Raw genomic sequence first — 17,491 nt, forward strand, 5'->3', positions numbered from 1 at the left:
AATGGCTACTCAGCAACAAACTTACACTTCCCAGCCTCCCTTTCTGTTAGCACAGCCGAAAGATTAAGTTCCGGTCAATGGGAAGGAGGTGAAACTTATCACGTAGCAGATTCCAGAAAACTTTCTTAAGAGAACACTGGCATAAGTTTTACTTTTTTATTTTCAACGGATCCCCATCCTGCTGTTTAGAACATGGATACCTGGGATGTAAATGTCACTCTCTTAAACAAAATTATTGAAGTATCATTGAGCAGCAAGTTTGAAGAAGTCTAATTTCTTGAGTTGCAATATGAAGAGGATTTATTTTTTTTAATTATAATTAATATCTTGTAAATTATTTTTGTTCTGTTTGCAAACATATCAGCAGAAATTCACTGTGTGGAAAATATAAGGAATAAAAATAAATAAAATATCCGAGCATTATTAGATGCAAAAAAAATGGTCACCATTTCAAATAAAAATAGTCCTCCCTTGGAATCTTATGCAATATAATTTATAAATTGAAGATGTACTTCAAAAGTCATTGTGGGTATAGTGTAGGCGGTATATCATCTGATGGTTCCTTGAATAGAAATTATTAATTTGAACCCTATTTAGTCAGAATTTGTGATATTTTGAAAGGAACTCATCATTACCTAGGGAAAATGACTTTAAAATTGACAATATAAACTAAGTTACCAGATTTTCATGTGTCATTTTATATGTAAGCAAAGATATTCTAATTTCTGCTAAAAACAAGTCCCTAAACACCTAATTTAGAGAGTTCTTATTTATGCCTGAGTTCCTATGTGACCAGAATATGAAGAATACTCTGTTTCTTATGAACTATTCCCTGAAGAAAATATATTAATAGTTTAGAAAAGTTTCACTTCAGACAAATGAACAGAAGGAAATTTTCAGAAATTTTAGCTGCTTTTCAAGGAAAGACTCTCATAATATATGAGGTCAAATAAAGTATAACCGATGAGGCCAAATAATGTATAAACTTCTGGTTCCATCTGAAAGATACTAACAGAGGAGTTGTAGGTGCTGGCCAGAGGGATGCTGCTACATTTGTGCTTTAGTTAATAATTTAGTGAACAGTTAATAACTCATAGAAAATCTTCAAATAATCTTACCAATTTTTCTTAATATTACAAATATATTTGTCTAACCCCACTTCTTAGAGTACATCTTTCAGATATTATGGCATACAATTAAAATATATTTGAGAGTTTATTCGTTGATTTTTTTAATTTTTAAGTCAAAGAATTGGTAGCAACTCAGTGTTCATAGGCTTCCTGGGTAGCTCAAATTGTAAAGAATCTGCCTAAAATGCAGGAGACCTGGGTCCAATCCCTGGGTTGGGAAGATTCTCTGGAGATAGGCATGGCAACCCACTCCAGTATTCTTGCCTGGAGAATCCCATAGACAGAAAAACCTGACAGGCTATAATCCATGGAGTCACAAAGAGTCAGACATGACTGAGCAACTAACACACACAGTGTTCATTCATATGGGACTGATTAAGTCAACTAGGAAACAGTCTCACAATGGAATGCCTACAACTGTTGAAAATATGAAGGAAAAAAAATAATAAGGAAATCCTCCATGTGCTAATGTGAACAGATTTCCAAGACATTCAGTTGGACTCTATGAAACTGATGAGTCAAATATAATAGTACTTGGGTAGCTTTATTTAATTCTTATTACTCATTCTAAAACTAACAAACAGAAAACCAGACAATGTACACATTATGTGTACGTTGCTAACTTTTGTAAGAAATGGGAGGAATGTAAGATTAGTTATGATCATATTTCCTTGGAAACAGAGACAGTAATAAAATGAATTACTTAAGTGGTAGAGTAGGAGGGGGCAGTATTAAGAGTGAGGATTGTCACTTTGAACATTTGTATATGATTTCATTTTCTAATCAACTGTATTACGTATTTTAAAAAGCTTTATTTTGTCTACATTAAACAATAAATTTTGTCAGCCCTTTCATTCTTTTTCAGAAGAATTTGTGCTATGAACCCTAATAAGTAAAAAAATAACTGAGTCATTGCTTTCAAGATGTTCCTTGTCAAATCAAGTATTCAATAATATAGTTTTAGAATTATAGAAAGCTGTAACTTTTAAATACATTACCTAAAAATGGCATTCTCAAAATCATTTTGTAGCTGAAAAGTATGCATATATAACTTAACTTTCAGTATCATGCCTGAAAAATTAAAATATTTTGTAACGGTATTACTATTTGCACAGCCTTATGAGTCTCTCCAACAAAATATTTAATACTATCTTTCCCTTTACTCTACATGTAAATACTATAAGGGAGTGAATTGTTATTAAAAGAAAAATCTACCACACTTAATAAGCACCTGCTAAGACTGTGGGTCAGTGTTTTTGATGAAACATTTACCAGCTACTTATTATAATTTGCATCACTAGGTCTTTTAAACTGCAGCTCCCATTAAAAGAAAAACATTTTCTTAACCCACTTTGTAAGTGTTTATAATGCCTACTGCTTTTCAGCTGTGAAAGCATCATTTATTACATTCACGGGTTTTTATGAAGAAAGAGACTGGATGAGCTTTTCTACTAACAGTCCTTCCCATTTGATTATATCATTCTACCCTTTAGTGTATATGGAGAATTTGAATTCACTCAGCTGAAAATGCTTCCCTTTAGATCCTATACACATGTTTTCAGAGCCTTAAATTTTTGTATCTAAAGGGAAAAAAGATGGAAGAAAAGAGGAAAAGGGTGAAAACTATGAAAGGTGATTGTCTGCATCTAAGTATTAAATGAAGAAAGTATCTCTTATTTATGTAATACCTGGCACTCTTGATGCTTAACTTGTATTAGAACCATTTAACGCCCTTTCAGTCAGTTGAGTTCAGTTGTTCAGTTGTGTCCAACTCTTTGTGACCCCACATACTGCAGCATGCCAGCCTTCCCTGTCTTTCACCAATTCCCAGAGCTTGCTCAAACTCACATGCATCAAGTGGGTGATGCCATCCAACCATCTCATCCTCTGTAGTCCCTTTCTCCTCCTGCCTTCAATCTTTCACAGCATCAGATCTTTTCCAATAAGTCAGCTCTTCACATCAGGTGGCCAAAATATTGGAGCTTCATCCTCAGCATCAATCCTTCCAATGAATATTCAGGACTAATTTCCTTTAGGATTGACTGGTTTGGTCTCCTTGAAGTCCAAGAGACTCTCAAGAGTCTTCTTCAACATCACAGTTCAAAAGCATCAATTCTTTGGCACTCAACTTTTTTTATTGTCCAACTCTCACATGCATACTTGACTACTGGAAAATTAAAAAAAAAAAACATAGCTTTGACTAGACAGACCTTTGATGGCAAAGTAATGTCTCTGCTTTTAATGTGCTATCTAGGTTCTTCATAGGTTAATGCCTTTTAGAGACCTGTAAGCTCTCTATGAGGTACCTACTGCGTTCAGACCCATTATAAATAAATAGAAACCTGAGAAGTTAAACAGTGTGTTCTACACCACACAGTATTATGTAGGAGAACCAGAAGTGAGCCCAGGCAGTTTGGGTTCAGAATTGGTGCTATTAGACATTATGATACAAGGAATTAATGAATAATTAATGGAGTATGCACTACATTGATTGAATATATGGATGAATTAATAAGTGAATGAATAAATACAGTATATATATATATATATATGCCATCACCACAAACAAGATAATAAACATAGTTTTCACTCCCAAGAGTTTCATCCTGACATTTTCTAATACCCTCTCCAGCCCCTCCCACCTACATCTGAATTGTTTCCATCAGTAGATGAGTTTTATATACATAGCATCAAGCAGTTTGAAGTCTCTTTTATCTACCGCTTCTTTCAATTGGCATAATTACTTTGAGATTCATTCACTGTCCTGCATGTATCAATAGCTTATTACTCTTTTTGTGTAGTGCTACTCCCCTTTGTTGATATATCACAGTTTGTTTAGTCTGTCACTTGTTGATGAATGTTTGATTCTTTCCAGTTTTGACTACTAAGAATAATGCTGCTCTAAATATTCGTTTAAAGGATTTGTATGATCAGATGCTTTCTATTCTTCTGGTGAATACCTACACGCAGAATGCCTGAATCACATGATAGGTACATCTTAGCTTTATAAAGAAAATATCAAATTTTCCAAAATGCTGTACCATTTTGTATTCCTGAGAGTATTGTATCCAATTTTAAGTTCCTCTGCATCCTTGTCAACACAGAACGGTCAGGTTTTCCTGTTGTGGCCATTCTGATAGTTATGCAATGATAGATTTGTTGCTGTTGTTATTGAGCCTCTAAGTCATGTCTGACTCTTTGTGATCCCATAGATTGTAGCCCATCAGGCTCCTCTGTCCATGGGATTTCCCAGGCAAGAATACTGGAATGGGCTGTCATATCTTTCTCCAGGGGATCCTCTTGACCTATGGATTGAGCCCCCATCTCCGGCATTGCAGTCGGATTCTTTACCCCTAAGCCACCTGGTAAGCCAGTGATAGCTTCAGTTCAGTTCAGTTCAGTCTCTCAGTCATGTCCAACTCTTTGTGACCCCATGAATCGCAGCACGCCAGGCCTCCCTGTCCATCACCAACTCCCGGAGTTCACTCAGACTCACATCCATCGAGTCAGTGATGCCATCCAGCCATTTCATCCTCTGTCGTCCCCTTCTCCTCCTGTCCCCAATCCCTCCAGCATCAGAGTCTTTTCCAATGAGTCAACTCTTTGCATCAGATGCCCAAAGTACTGGAGTTTCAGCTTCAGCATCATTCCCTCCAAAGAACACCCAGGACTGATCTCCTTCAGAATGGACTGGTTGGATCTCCTTGCAGTCCAAGGGACTCTCAAGAGTCTTCTCCAACACCACAGTTCAAAAGCATCAATTCTTCAGCACTCAGCTTTCTTCACAGTCCAACTCTCACATCCACACATGACCACTGGAACCACCAGAGCCTTGACTAGATGGACCTTTGTTGGCAAAGTAATGTCTCTGCTTTTGAATAGACTATGTAGGTTGGTCATAACTTTTCTTCTAAGAAGTAAGCATATTTCAATTTCATGGCTGCAGTCACCATCTGCAGTGATTTTGGAGCCCCCCAAAATTAAAGTCTGACACTTTTTCCACTGTTTCCCCATATATTTCCCATGAAGTGATGGGACCAGACATCATGATTTTCGTTTTCTGAATGTTGAGCTTTAAGCCAACTTTTCCAGTTTCCTCTTTCAGTTTCATCAAGAAGCTTTTTAGTTCCTCTTCACTTTCTGCCATAAGGGTGGTGTCATCTGCATATCTGAGGTGATTGATATTTCTCCTGGCAATCTTGATTCCAACTTGTGCTTCTTCCAGTCCAGCATTTCTCATGATGTACTCTGCATAGAAGTTAAATAAGCAAGATGACAATATATAGCCTCGATGTACTCCTTTTCCTATTTGGAACCAGTCTGTTGTTCCATGTCCAGTTCTAACTCTTGCTTCCTGACCTGCATACAAATTTCTCAAGAGGCAGGTCAGGTGGTCTGGTATTCCCATCTCTTTCAGAATTTTCCATAGTTTATTGTGATCCACACAGTCAAGGCTTTGGCATAGTCAAGAAAGCAGAAATAGATGTTTTTCTGGAACTCTCTTGCTTTTTTGATGATCCAGCGGATGTTGGCAATTTGATCTCTGGTTCTTCTGCCTTTTCTAAAACCAGCTTGAACATCTGGAATTTCACGGTTCACGTATGGCTGAAGCCTGGCTTGGAAAATTTTGAGTCGTAGCTTAGTGTACTGTTAATTTGCATTTCCCAAATGACAAATTATATAGAACACCCTCTCAAATATCTGTATGCCATCCATACACAATCTTTAGCAAAATGCATAAAACTGCCCATTTTTAAATTGCAATGGTTGTTTTATTAGTGAGTTTTAAATATATATTTTACTCAGTTTAAAATATATACATTGAACTGAAGATTCTACTCAATGTCAAGAAATAAATAGTGCCATCTAGATTGGAAAGGAAGTAAAAATACGTTTATTTAAAGAAGACATGATTTTCTATGTAGAAAATCTGATAGAACCCACAAAAATAGCTTATAGAACAAATAAATAAGCTTAGTAGCATTTTAAAATGCAGACTAAAATGAAGTCTATTTTATATACTAGTAATAAGCTATAAGAAATTGAAAGTAAAAATATACCATTTACAAAGACATCAAAATATATGAAATATTTATATATAAATCTGCCAAATATGTGTAAGATATACAATGAAAACTACAAATCCTTATTGGGAGAAATTAAAGAAATCTTAAATGGAGAAATATACTTTGTTCAATGAGTCAGAAGACTCAATATCATTACCATATAAATTCCCCCCAAACTGATGTATAGATTCAACACAATACCAATCAAAATTCCTGTAAACTTAAAAAAAAAAAGAAAGAAAGAAACCAACAAACTGAATTTTAAATTTCAGAATGCTTAGGGCCTGGAATAGCTAAAATAAAAATATCTTTTTCTTGTAAAATAACAACAAAGTTGGAGGGCTAAGACTCCTGATCCCATGAATTGTGGTATGGTTATTATAAAGCTGCCATGATCAAAAGAATCCAATATTGGTGCAAAAGTAGTGAAACAGATCAAAGGAATAGAATAGAGAATCCAAATATAGACACACATATTTATGGACAACTAATTTCTGACAAAAGTTCAAAGGCAATTAATTCAGTATAGAAAGACTCTTCAGCAAATGGTGTTGAATTAATTGGATATTTCTATTCAAAACAAAATATGAACCTTCATGCATCTTTGTATCATGAACAAATATAACTCAACATGAATCATAGATCTAAATATAAAAAGCAAAACTATATAATTCCTAAATGAAATAAAATTTTGTTGCTTGGAATAGGGAAAGATTTCTTCACAATAGCTGTACAGGATAATTTATAAATAAATAATTTGATAAGCTGGGCTTCTTCAAAATTAAAAAGTTGCTGCCCTCCAAAAAACAATATTAAGAGAATGGAAAGGCAAATCCCAGACTCAGAAAAGTATTTGTCAACACATGCCTGAAGTAATTTTATTTATATGTTCATTGCTATAAACTACTAGAGGGCCAGTATCTTGTTTATACTTTTAAATGCTGTATGTCTAACATTTAGGATAGTGCTATGAACATAATAGACCCTTAAAAAATATTTCTCTAATGAAAGAGTGATTGGATAAACTAAGAAACAGACAAATCAGCATATAGGTGGTAATTAAAGCTTTGGAAGACTTAAAAGGACCTAAGGATTCAGTAAGTTCTGAGATAAGACTTGAAGTTCTGAATTTCTAACAAGCTCAGGAGATGTCAAGGCTACTGGTCCTGGGACTACCCATGAAAGACAATGGCATAGAGTATTTAACTCAAAGATATATAGATGAAACTTAAATTGTAAGTGTAGAAATTAACTGTTTCTAGCTCTGAGGGTAGGTGATGGACAGGGCAGCCTGGCGTGCTGCAGTCCATAGGGTCACAAAGAGTGAGACACGACTGGGAGACTGAACTGAACTTATGAAAGAACTGACAATATTCTCATTGAATTATTTTAATATGTGAGGTCACCTGCTGAGGAGTAATGGCATGGAAAAATAGAAGAATATTCAGAGGAGGGAAAGACGAAAGCAAGGGAGAGTTCTTTTAAAGAGGAAGATGGGTAAAATAATTGCAATGATTTTTGCAAATATCTATGGTGGCACTAGTGATAAAGAACCTGCCTGCCAATGCAGGAGACATAAGAGATGCAGTTTTGATCTCTGAGTCAGGAAGATCCCCTGGAGGAGGGCATGGCAACCCAATCCAGTATTCTTGCCCGGAGAATCCCATGGACAGAGCAGCCTGGCAGGCCACAGTACATAGGGATGCTAAGAATCAGACAGGACTGAAGCAACTGAGCACCCTCGCCTGCACTAGTAGAGAAAATAAGAAAATGCAGACTCTGCTTTGGGAGTCAATGTGCAAACAAATTAACCCTTTACAAGTATCATCTAAAAGCTTGAGGTACCTGTTTCTCTCTGCTTATTTATTCTTAATTTCCCTCCATCCCTGCTGAAATCAGAAAATGAAGAAGCTCTAAAGTGTAAATCAACTTGATAGGCCTGCTTGTTAACAATTCCAGGAAGGTTTTGATAAAGGAAGGAGGTTAGAATTTAATTGTTCAAATGAGATTTGGGGATTTACTTTAGATTTCATTAATGTGCTATACCTACCTTCCATTTCTATTGGGAGTTGAGAGTTGAGAGTAATGAACACACATTTGATGTTCAGGATGAAAAACATCAAACTGTCATCTAAGCATACATTTTACTAACTATTAAATCTTACATAACTTCAACATATTTTATTGAGAAGACAAAACATTTTAAGGATGAGACCCTCCTAATCATATAAGCAACTCATTACATTGCTAAATAGCTCAGCTAGGCAACTCTTCCTTACACTGAAATCAAAGTATGTCTCCAGTCAATTGTTCTAACTCATTCCTGTAGCTTCAGGGAATGTCAGTTCCAATTCCTCTTCCATGTTTCAGATTTCCCAATACGTGAAAGAAGAAATCATTCTGCCAACTCCTCTGAAGCTGAATGTCTTCAGCACTTGCCAACGGTCTTCAGAGACAAGAGCTACAAACATTTCATTTTATTGTTCACACTGCTCTTAATTTGTCTTCATTGTCTGTATCCTACAGAAATTGTACCAACAGCAGTAAATAGTATCCTTAGGACACTGCAACAAAGGACTTCCTTAACTCACACATTATATATGTTTCAATACAGTCCAAATTAACAATGATGCTTTACAACAAGAGTTGTTGTTCAGTTGCTAAGTCATGTTCAGTTGCTAGCTCTTTGCAACCCCATGGATTACAGCACACCAGGCTCCTCTGTCCTTCACTGTCTCCAAGAGTTTGCTCAAATTCATTCATGTCCACCGAGTCTGTAATGCAGCCTAACCATCTCATCCTCTGCCACCCCCTTCTCCTTTTGCCTTCCATCTTTCCCAGCATCAGTGTCTTTTCCAGTGAGTTGCCTCTTCACATCAGGTGGACAAAGTATTAGAGCTTTAGTTTCAGCAATATTCCTTGAAGTGACTATTCAGAACTGATTTCTTATAGGACTGACTGGCTTGATTTCCTTGCAGTTGAAGGGACTCTCAAGAGTCTTCTGCAGCAACACAGTTAGAAAGCATCAGTTTTGTGGTGGTCAGCTTTCATTATTGTTCAACTCTCACATCCATACATAACTACTGGAAAAACCATAGCTTTGACTAACAGATCTTTGTCAGCAAAGTGATGTCTCTGCTTTTTAATACTCTGTCTAGGTTTGTTACAGTTTTCCTTTTAAAGAGTAAGTGTCTTTGAATTTCATGGCTGCAGTCATCATCCACAGTGATTTGGGGGCCCAAGAAAATGAATTTTTCCACTTTTTCACCTTCTATTTGTCATGAAGTAAGGAAACCAGATGTCATGATCTTAGTTTTTTGAATGTTGAGTTTTAAGCCAGCTTTTTCACTCTCCTTTACACCCCCAAGAGACTCTTCAGGTCCTCTTCATTTTCTGCCATCAGAGTGGTACCCTCTGCGTATCTGGAGTTGATATTTCTCCCAGCAATCTTGATTCCAGCTTGTGCTTCATCTAGCCCTGAATTTCATATAATATACTCTGCATATAAGTTAAATAAGCAAGGTGATGATATACAGCCTTGTCATACTCTTCTCCTAATTTTGAGCCAGTCCCTTGTTCTACGTCCACTTGTGTTGCCTCTTGACAACAGGTTTCTCAGGAGACAGGTAAGGTTGTCAGGTATTCTCATCTCTCCAAGAATTTTTCACAGTTTGTTGTGATGAACACAGGCAAAGATTTTCATGTAGTCAATGAAACAGAAGTAGATGTTTTTCTGGAACTCCCTGTCTTTCTCCATGATCCGAATATTTGCAATTTGATCTCTGGTTCCTCTGCCTTTTCTAAACCCAGCTTATACATCTAGAAGTTATTGGTTCATGTACTGCTGAAGCTTGGCTTGAGGAATTTTGAACAGAACATTTCTAGCATGTAAAATGAGCACAATCATGTGGTAGTTTGAACATTCTATGGTATTGTGCTTCTTTGGGATTGGAATGAAACCTGACCTTTTCCAGTCCTGTGGCCACTGCTGATTTTTCCAAATTTGCAGACATTTTGAGTGCAGCACTTTAACAACATCATCTTTTAGGATTTGAAATAGTGCAGCTGGAATTCTGTCTCCTCCACTAGCTTTGTTCTTAGTAATTCTTCTTAAAGCCCACTTGTATTCACTCCAAAATGCCTGGCTCTAGGTGAGTTACCATCACTGAAGGCCAGAAGAGTTAACTTTTCTGACCTTCATTTATGTTGCCTATTAGTGTATTATCAGTATGTGACTTGTATATTTTTGAGGATGATTGAAGGAATAAATCTGTGCTAAGCGTTTTGTATAAGGCATGGCATATTGTAAGCAGCTACTAAAGATACCCATAAATTTTACTCCTCATAAAAGATCTCATCATCAAGAACAATTATAATTATTTTATTGTATATGCTGTTTGACTCAGAAAAGAATAAAATATATATCGCATGTTAGAAAGACAAAGATCAATTCATTTTCTTAGAGTTTTAGATGTTAGTGTATGATTTGTTTGGAGATACCTCTCAAATAATCCTCCTCCAAAACCTGATGTTAAAAGCAACAGTATGTATTTTATAAAATACTTACTTGACATTGTGTTAGATGATTTATGAACCTTCATGTGAGACATATCAACCCTGTGAGGCAATTATTTACATTTATTTTACAGGGGAAGAAACTGGAACATAGAGATAGAGTCAGACTCTGAAAAAATATAAGGAGAAAAACAAAACTTCATAAAATAAGGGCCATTAAAACATACCTTGTTGAAAAAAATGATGAATATATATTTTCTTTAATATCTAAAGATCACCCCAGGGGATGGATCAGAATTTTCAGAAGCAAAAGGGCAGTGATAATTCACTGTAGTAAACATGCTGATTTTCTACACTTGGAAGTAAAGGAATAAAGGTCTTGGGATTCAGAGACCAAAACATATATGAATAAATAAATAAATAAGGGCTAGGGTTATATCAAATTCTGATATGGGAATAGAAGTTCAAAAGAATTAAGCATAACTCCAGTGACATCGTACCACACATAAAGGTAACACTATTTTAAAATGTTTCACAGACTTTCTCTCTCTTTTTTTGATTCAGTACAATAAAATTATATTATACCATGAAAATAGTCTTTTTTGTTGTTTAAGTTAAGTCATTTCTAAGAGAGGACTTCACCAAACTTTAAGTTGATTAACTTTTCAAACCATCATATATATAAAGTTTTTTGCCCTTAGGTTTGTTTTTTGTTTTTTTTTTTTTTTTTTTTTTAAGATAAAATGATTGTTTCCATAGTTTCTTTAGGAATTAAGAAGACAAAAAAGAACAGAAAGGACATAAGAGGACCAGGCTTCAAATCTATCCTTGTTATTCCCAAAAGATGTCAGCTACTCAGCAAATAAAATTAACATTTCAGAACAAAAGTAATTAAAATTAAAATACTAATCACATTTCAGGGAAGCATCATTTTAACCAGTCTTTCCCTTCTATATCATCCCACATTCTTCTGAAAGATTAGATTTTTGTTACTGATATATTTTTGTGTCCTTATGCTCTAAGGTTTAATTTAAAAAGTGCAGAAACTTCTCTGCATTAATGGTATCTTTCCAGGGCTGGAAATCATGCTCTCTTTGCTTTCTTTCATGTATGAAAATGGGAGCATTTAAAAGCTCCTTTGTCAGAAAGCCAGATTCTACTCCAGTATCCTACTACACTGAAATTCTGAGAATTATTTGAGTGTTTGTGCTTTAGAAAATTCATTTTCTGGTTGTGTGGATGTATTTCTGAGTTTTCTGTTCCTGTTGAGCCTCATCCTGTGGCTCTGAAGTTTTAGATTCTGTGGTTTGTGCTGTGCTGTAATCAGTCGTGTCTAGCTTTTTGCGACCCGATGGACTGCAGCCTGCCAGACTCCCCTGTCCATGGGATTCTCAAGAATACTGGAGTGCATTGCCATGCCCTTCTCCAGGAGATCTTCCCAACCCAGTGACCAAACCAAGATATCCCGCCTTGCAGGTGGATTCTTTACCATCTGAGCTACTAGGAAAGCCCACTGTGGTTTACTTAAATTTCAATTATGTATCTTTTTATGAGATATGCACAATATCAATGGTATATTCAATTCTCCTCTACTGAAAATTTTGTAGCATGGGTAGAATTTAAAGAAACAAGGAAGTCTGTTCAAGAAGTCTGTTTCCTTAAGGCCATGGAACATTTTCTTTTACCAGTTAATCAGCTTGAAACTTTGCAATGAATTCTTCAAATCAAGAATGATACTAATTTCTGTGAGAAAATCTGCTCTAGTTACAAGCAAGTTTTTCTTTTGAAACTTGTGCTTGTATAAACTGCATGGAGAAGAGTAATAGCAAAGTAAGATTGCCCTTAACTGAAGCAAAAATATGATAATATGATTAGTACAATACTCTCTTAAAAAACATCAAATCATATTAGAAGCATAATTGATATTTAGTCTCTTGAAAGAAATGAATTTTCTGCCAGGGAATTTTACTGCCAGTGAATAATAAAACAAGTTGAAAATTTTTCTGAGAATAAAAAATTAGATGCCATTGACAGTAAAAAATGAAATCTTAATTCATCAATGATTGCCTGTATGCTGAGGGACAATTGGGACAATTTCAAAATGATGTAAATTTTGTAACAAGTTTATTAATCTGCCATTTCTTTTCAAGTTTTCTAAATGTATTTACAGAGAAAGAGAAAATTTCAACACTTTACTTTTAGTTCACTAAAAGCTAAATTTAAGGGCTTACTTTCTTATTAAATGCCTTTAAAATATTTTTTTCTAGTTTCATTGATTCTTTGGAATAAATTTTTATTCCACAAAACTTTCAAAGGAAATGTTATGCATTGACTGAAAATACACTTGAGAAAATTTCATCTAAGTATTTTAATATAGCAGAGTATTAACTAACAACAGCAATATCTAATAACCCTGGATAGAGAAAACTTTTAGTCCCATTTATTATTATATTTTGTACTAGTTCAGATTCTAGGAGTAGTTAGAAATAGTTATACAATTATCAGAAACAATACTGACTTTGAACCAGTGCTTTTATACTTTTGGCTCACCTGCCTTAGCATAGGATCCAGACTCACCAAATATAATATCTGCATTTTTGGACCCATGAGTATTGTCAATGACTCCTAGCATAAATTCTTCTTCATTCTTGTCTCAGAGAAAGAGCATAATTTTGCCACCAATTTTCAAGTTGAAGTCCTGAAATTTAGTCTGATTAGATTGGTTTAGACTTTCATGTTTTTCTCTGCATTTATTTCTGTGCTTTAAGAGAGAGATTATCCCATTAGTAGAAGCCAGATTCTCATATCACTCCAAGATGAAACTAAGTTTCTGAAAACTGATAGCGACGTGAATGATTTTTATAAATGAAAGTGCAAATCAGTGTCCAAAGGAATACACATTTGAGTATTGCCTTTTTGATGGATGTATTTTTCCCCATTTGCAAAAATAGCTTATTTTCAATATGTCTCTGCTCTTTGAATTCTCTTTTGAACAAACTGTAATACACTGTGTCCTCATTTTGTAATAAATTACATAAAATTTTTGACATGTGTTCATTTTGTATTTTATGGGAAACTTAAATATGCCTTTTGAAAAGAACTCATCCTTTAACAATGTGCACATAAACATGCATTTATAGAGTTTATATTAATACATGCACTTATTTCCCTGTACTGTCAACTGAATGGGCAAATTCTTGCAGCATAATGAGCAAATTTAACACTCAGATCTATGTCTCTAATATTATTTCCAACAAAAAGGAATGAAGGGGCTTTTTGAATTTGCTGCTTGCAGATTTATGAAAGGCTAAGTACAAAATAAGCTGGTTATATTTTGTTTTACTAGAAATAAGGGAAATGCTCAAAAAACATATTGGCAAATGTCACAGGGATGCAGGAGCTAGCTTAAAGGAGTTCCTATGAGACATTTAATTTAAAATCATGAGTTAGAGAAATAAATTGTAAGCAATTGGAAAAGTAATATGTCATGAGTTTATATAGATGATAGATGATTGCTACAAGGGGTAGATAAATGATAAGTAGATAGATAGATAGAAGGAAGTGGAAGATCCCCTTGACTATAGAATGCTGAGTGCTAATTCATTAACAAGGAAGAAATTGGACTGGCAAATTATCATCTTCCAACTATCATTTTAAATATTTATTTAGAAAGGAATCAGGGATAGATGGTAAATCTAGGGTAAAATTCTGATAAAGAGAAGGTTATTTCTGTCCCAATAGATTGCTTAGTATTTTTACGGGGGAAAAAAATAGTACTTATGATAAATCAGGTAACACTTTGACCAATTAATATCACTAGTAGTGCCAGATGGACATAGTGTGTCCCAGATGTAATACCCACAAAATGCACAGTTTTGTGTTTTAATACCTTAGTCAGGAACAAATAAACTGAATTTAAACACCAGACAAGTGAAAGTGAGGACAGAAAGCACAATTAAAATCAAATGGCATACAAAGTTTACAGTAGTGAATCAATGTAAAGGATATATCAATTTTTCTATTCCCCTAACTTTCAAGTTTAAGATTAGTTCCCAATACAATTTTTAAAAGTGTACTGAAAGATTAATTTATCTTGACAAAAGGAATTAGTATTTTTTATTACATTTTCTAATTAGAACAGACTTCCATTCCGATTTGCATATGCTGTGTTCTTCTGGAACATTTCTACAGTGAGTTTAAACAAATGTGGACTCAGGCATATAACTGAAGTAACTATAGAAGTTTTCTTTAAAAATGGTTGGTTTGGGGGCATATTTCTGAGTTTTTAAACACATATACACAAGCATATGTATTTTAATTACTTTAAAAAATATGAGTTAGCTTATTAAACATGAAGAATGTTGGAAGAAAGTTTTAAAGAAGTGATAATAAAAGATATCATCTTATATAGGGTGGTGGGGTCCTGCAAAATGACATTTTTATAATGTGAACATCTTCATTTTATTTGTAAGATATTTTTCCTTCAAGAAGTTATCCTTTTTAAGAATCTACTTATGCACATTGTTATGAATTATAAGATGATGATTGCATTATATTACATAGAAATCCAAAAAGGAATATCAATTTCAATAATGGTGTCATACATAGATATATAAAAAGTATGTATTATAAATCACAATTTGTGTTAATGACTTACCATACTTTTCTTATATCATCAAAGTGCTTTTTATTATGCAAAGGAAGGCACATTATAAGTCTCAATAGTTTGAAATTGATTAAAATATCCATAGGTACGTACAAAGTGAATTGTTTACATCTTTGCTCATTTGTTTACTGCATTTTTTTTAACTTTTTATATATTGCCATTTTTTCTGGTTTTATTTTTAAATAGCAATTTCTAAAATAAATGGTGTATAGTGCAAATTATTTTACTTTGTAAATAAAATTACTTAGTTATGTGAAAGTTTATGGCAACTCTGACCTTCCTTTCATTTAATATATTTTTACTAAGCAAAGTGATAAAACTTAATAAATGAAGCAAAAGTTAATAATTTAATGAGGAAAAACTTAAGATAAAAATGAAGGGAGGACAAATTTAAATATCACTTGTTTTCTAAGAGTATTGGAATGATGCCATTATTAAAATAGTGTGTTTATTACTTCTAAGGAAACTTCTCCATATAAAGCATTGTATTGTTAACTGGGAATGAGTTATACGTACTGGTGTATGGCCTAGAATCACCCAATTTTCAAGATGTCTACACATTCTGATTCATGCGCAGAAACACTGTCTAACCACAAAGCAGTTATCCCCACCAAACTGCTTATACATCCCTCCAAATTTATGCTTCAGGTTAACCCATCAGAGCCCAATAGCAAAATACAAATATGTTATAAAGAAAAATAACCATCTAGAAAACTAACTTTGTCCTTTGTCCTGTAGCATATTAGTTTGGATTTTTTTGTGTGTGCATCAGATTATTTGGAATGTATAAGCCTTAAAAAAAAAAGTGACATGAAATAACTATTATGGGGATGAAAATAGAGAAAAGCTCTAGCTAGGAAAAGTTGGAAAACTTAGAATGAGTCCTACAGGTAAATCTTACTTATGTCACTATTTTAGCTGCAAATGCTAATTTGGTCACAATTTAAGATCTTGGTGAATTTTTAACTTGTTCTGTTACTTGATACTAAGTATGATTCATAGAGAGCTTCCCAAGGGGCACTAGTGGTAAAGAACCCGCCTGCCAATGCAGGGGAACGGGAGTTAAATCCTTGGTTCAGGAAAATCCCCTGGAGGAGGGAAAGGCAACCTACTCCAGTATTCTTGCCTGGAGAATGCCATGGACAGAGGAACTTGGAGGGCTACAATCCATAAAGTCATAGAGTTGGACACAAATGAAGCAACTGAGCACGTATGCACATGATTCACGGAAGTGACAAGTGGCATCCTCTTCAATAAAAGTAAAAGATTATGGCCACTTGCTGTCCTGATGATCTTGGTTTTACATAGAGCTTCCTCAATCTTTTAACCCTCTAAAGGCTTTATTGACAAAAAGATAGCTAGTAAGAAGATTTCAAAGTGATTCCATAGATCTCAGTTTCTGTATTTCTTCTTTTGTCTCCCACTCTATTCAACCTTTATAGTGAGATCAAATCACACTAATTGTGATAACTTTCAATCTAGCTAACATGTTGGTTTAGATCATGGGTAAGCATTTATCTTCTGTCATCCATTAGCAGAATATTGCTATGGATATTGAGAATATCTGTTCTGTTAAACAGAGATGTCCTTGATATTCTTTTTGTTTGCATGTGAAAAATGTTACTCAACAAAAGCATAGGTTTGCAGTTTTGTCTCCATGGTTGATAACTCATTATCTGAGCGATTTTGATGTAGATTAGAATTCTCTTGGTAGATATTTATGATTAAAACATTGCCCATGCAATGTTGCACCCCACTCCAGTACTCTTGCCTGGAAAATCCCATGGGCGAAGGAGCATGGTGGGCTGTAGACCATGGGTCGCTAAGAGTCAGACACGACTGAGAGACTTCACTTTCACTTCTCACTTTCATGTATTGGAGAAGGAAATGGCAACCCACTCCAGTGTTCTTGCCTGGAGAATCCCAGGGATGGGGGAGCCTGGTGGGCTGCCATCTATGGGGTCGCACAGAGTCGGACACGACTGAAACGACTTAGCAGCAGCAGCAGCATATAATGTTGTTATATTCACAATCCTCAATCTGTATTACTGTCTTAAGACATTTGGGATTTTGGTATGTGCATTGTCATTGATTAAGAAATCAGAACATCAAGT

The sequence above is a fragment of the Ovis canadensis genome, chromosome 6, assembly GCF_042477335.2.
Source record: "Ovis canadensis isolate MfBH-ARS-UI-01 breed Bighorn chromosome 6, ARS-UI_OviCan_v2, whole genome shotgun sequence".
Classification (NCBI taxonomy): Eukaryota; Metazoa; Chordata; class Mammalia; order Artiodactyla; family Bovidae; genus Ovis; species Ovis canadensis.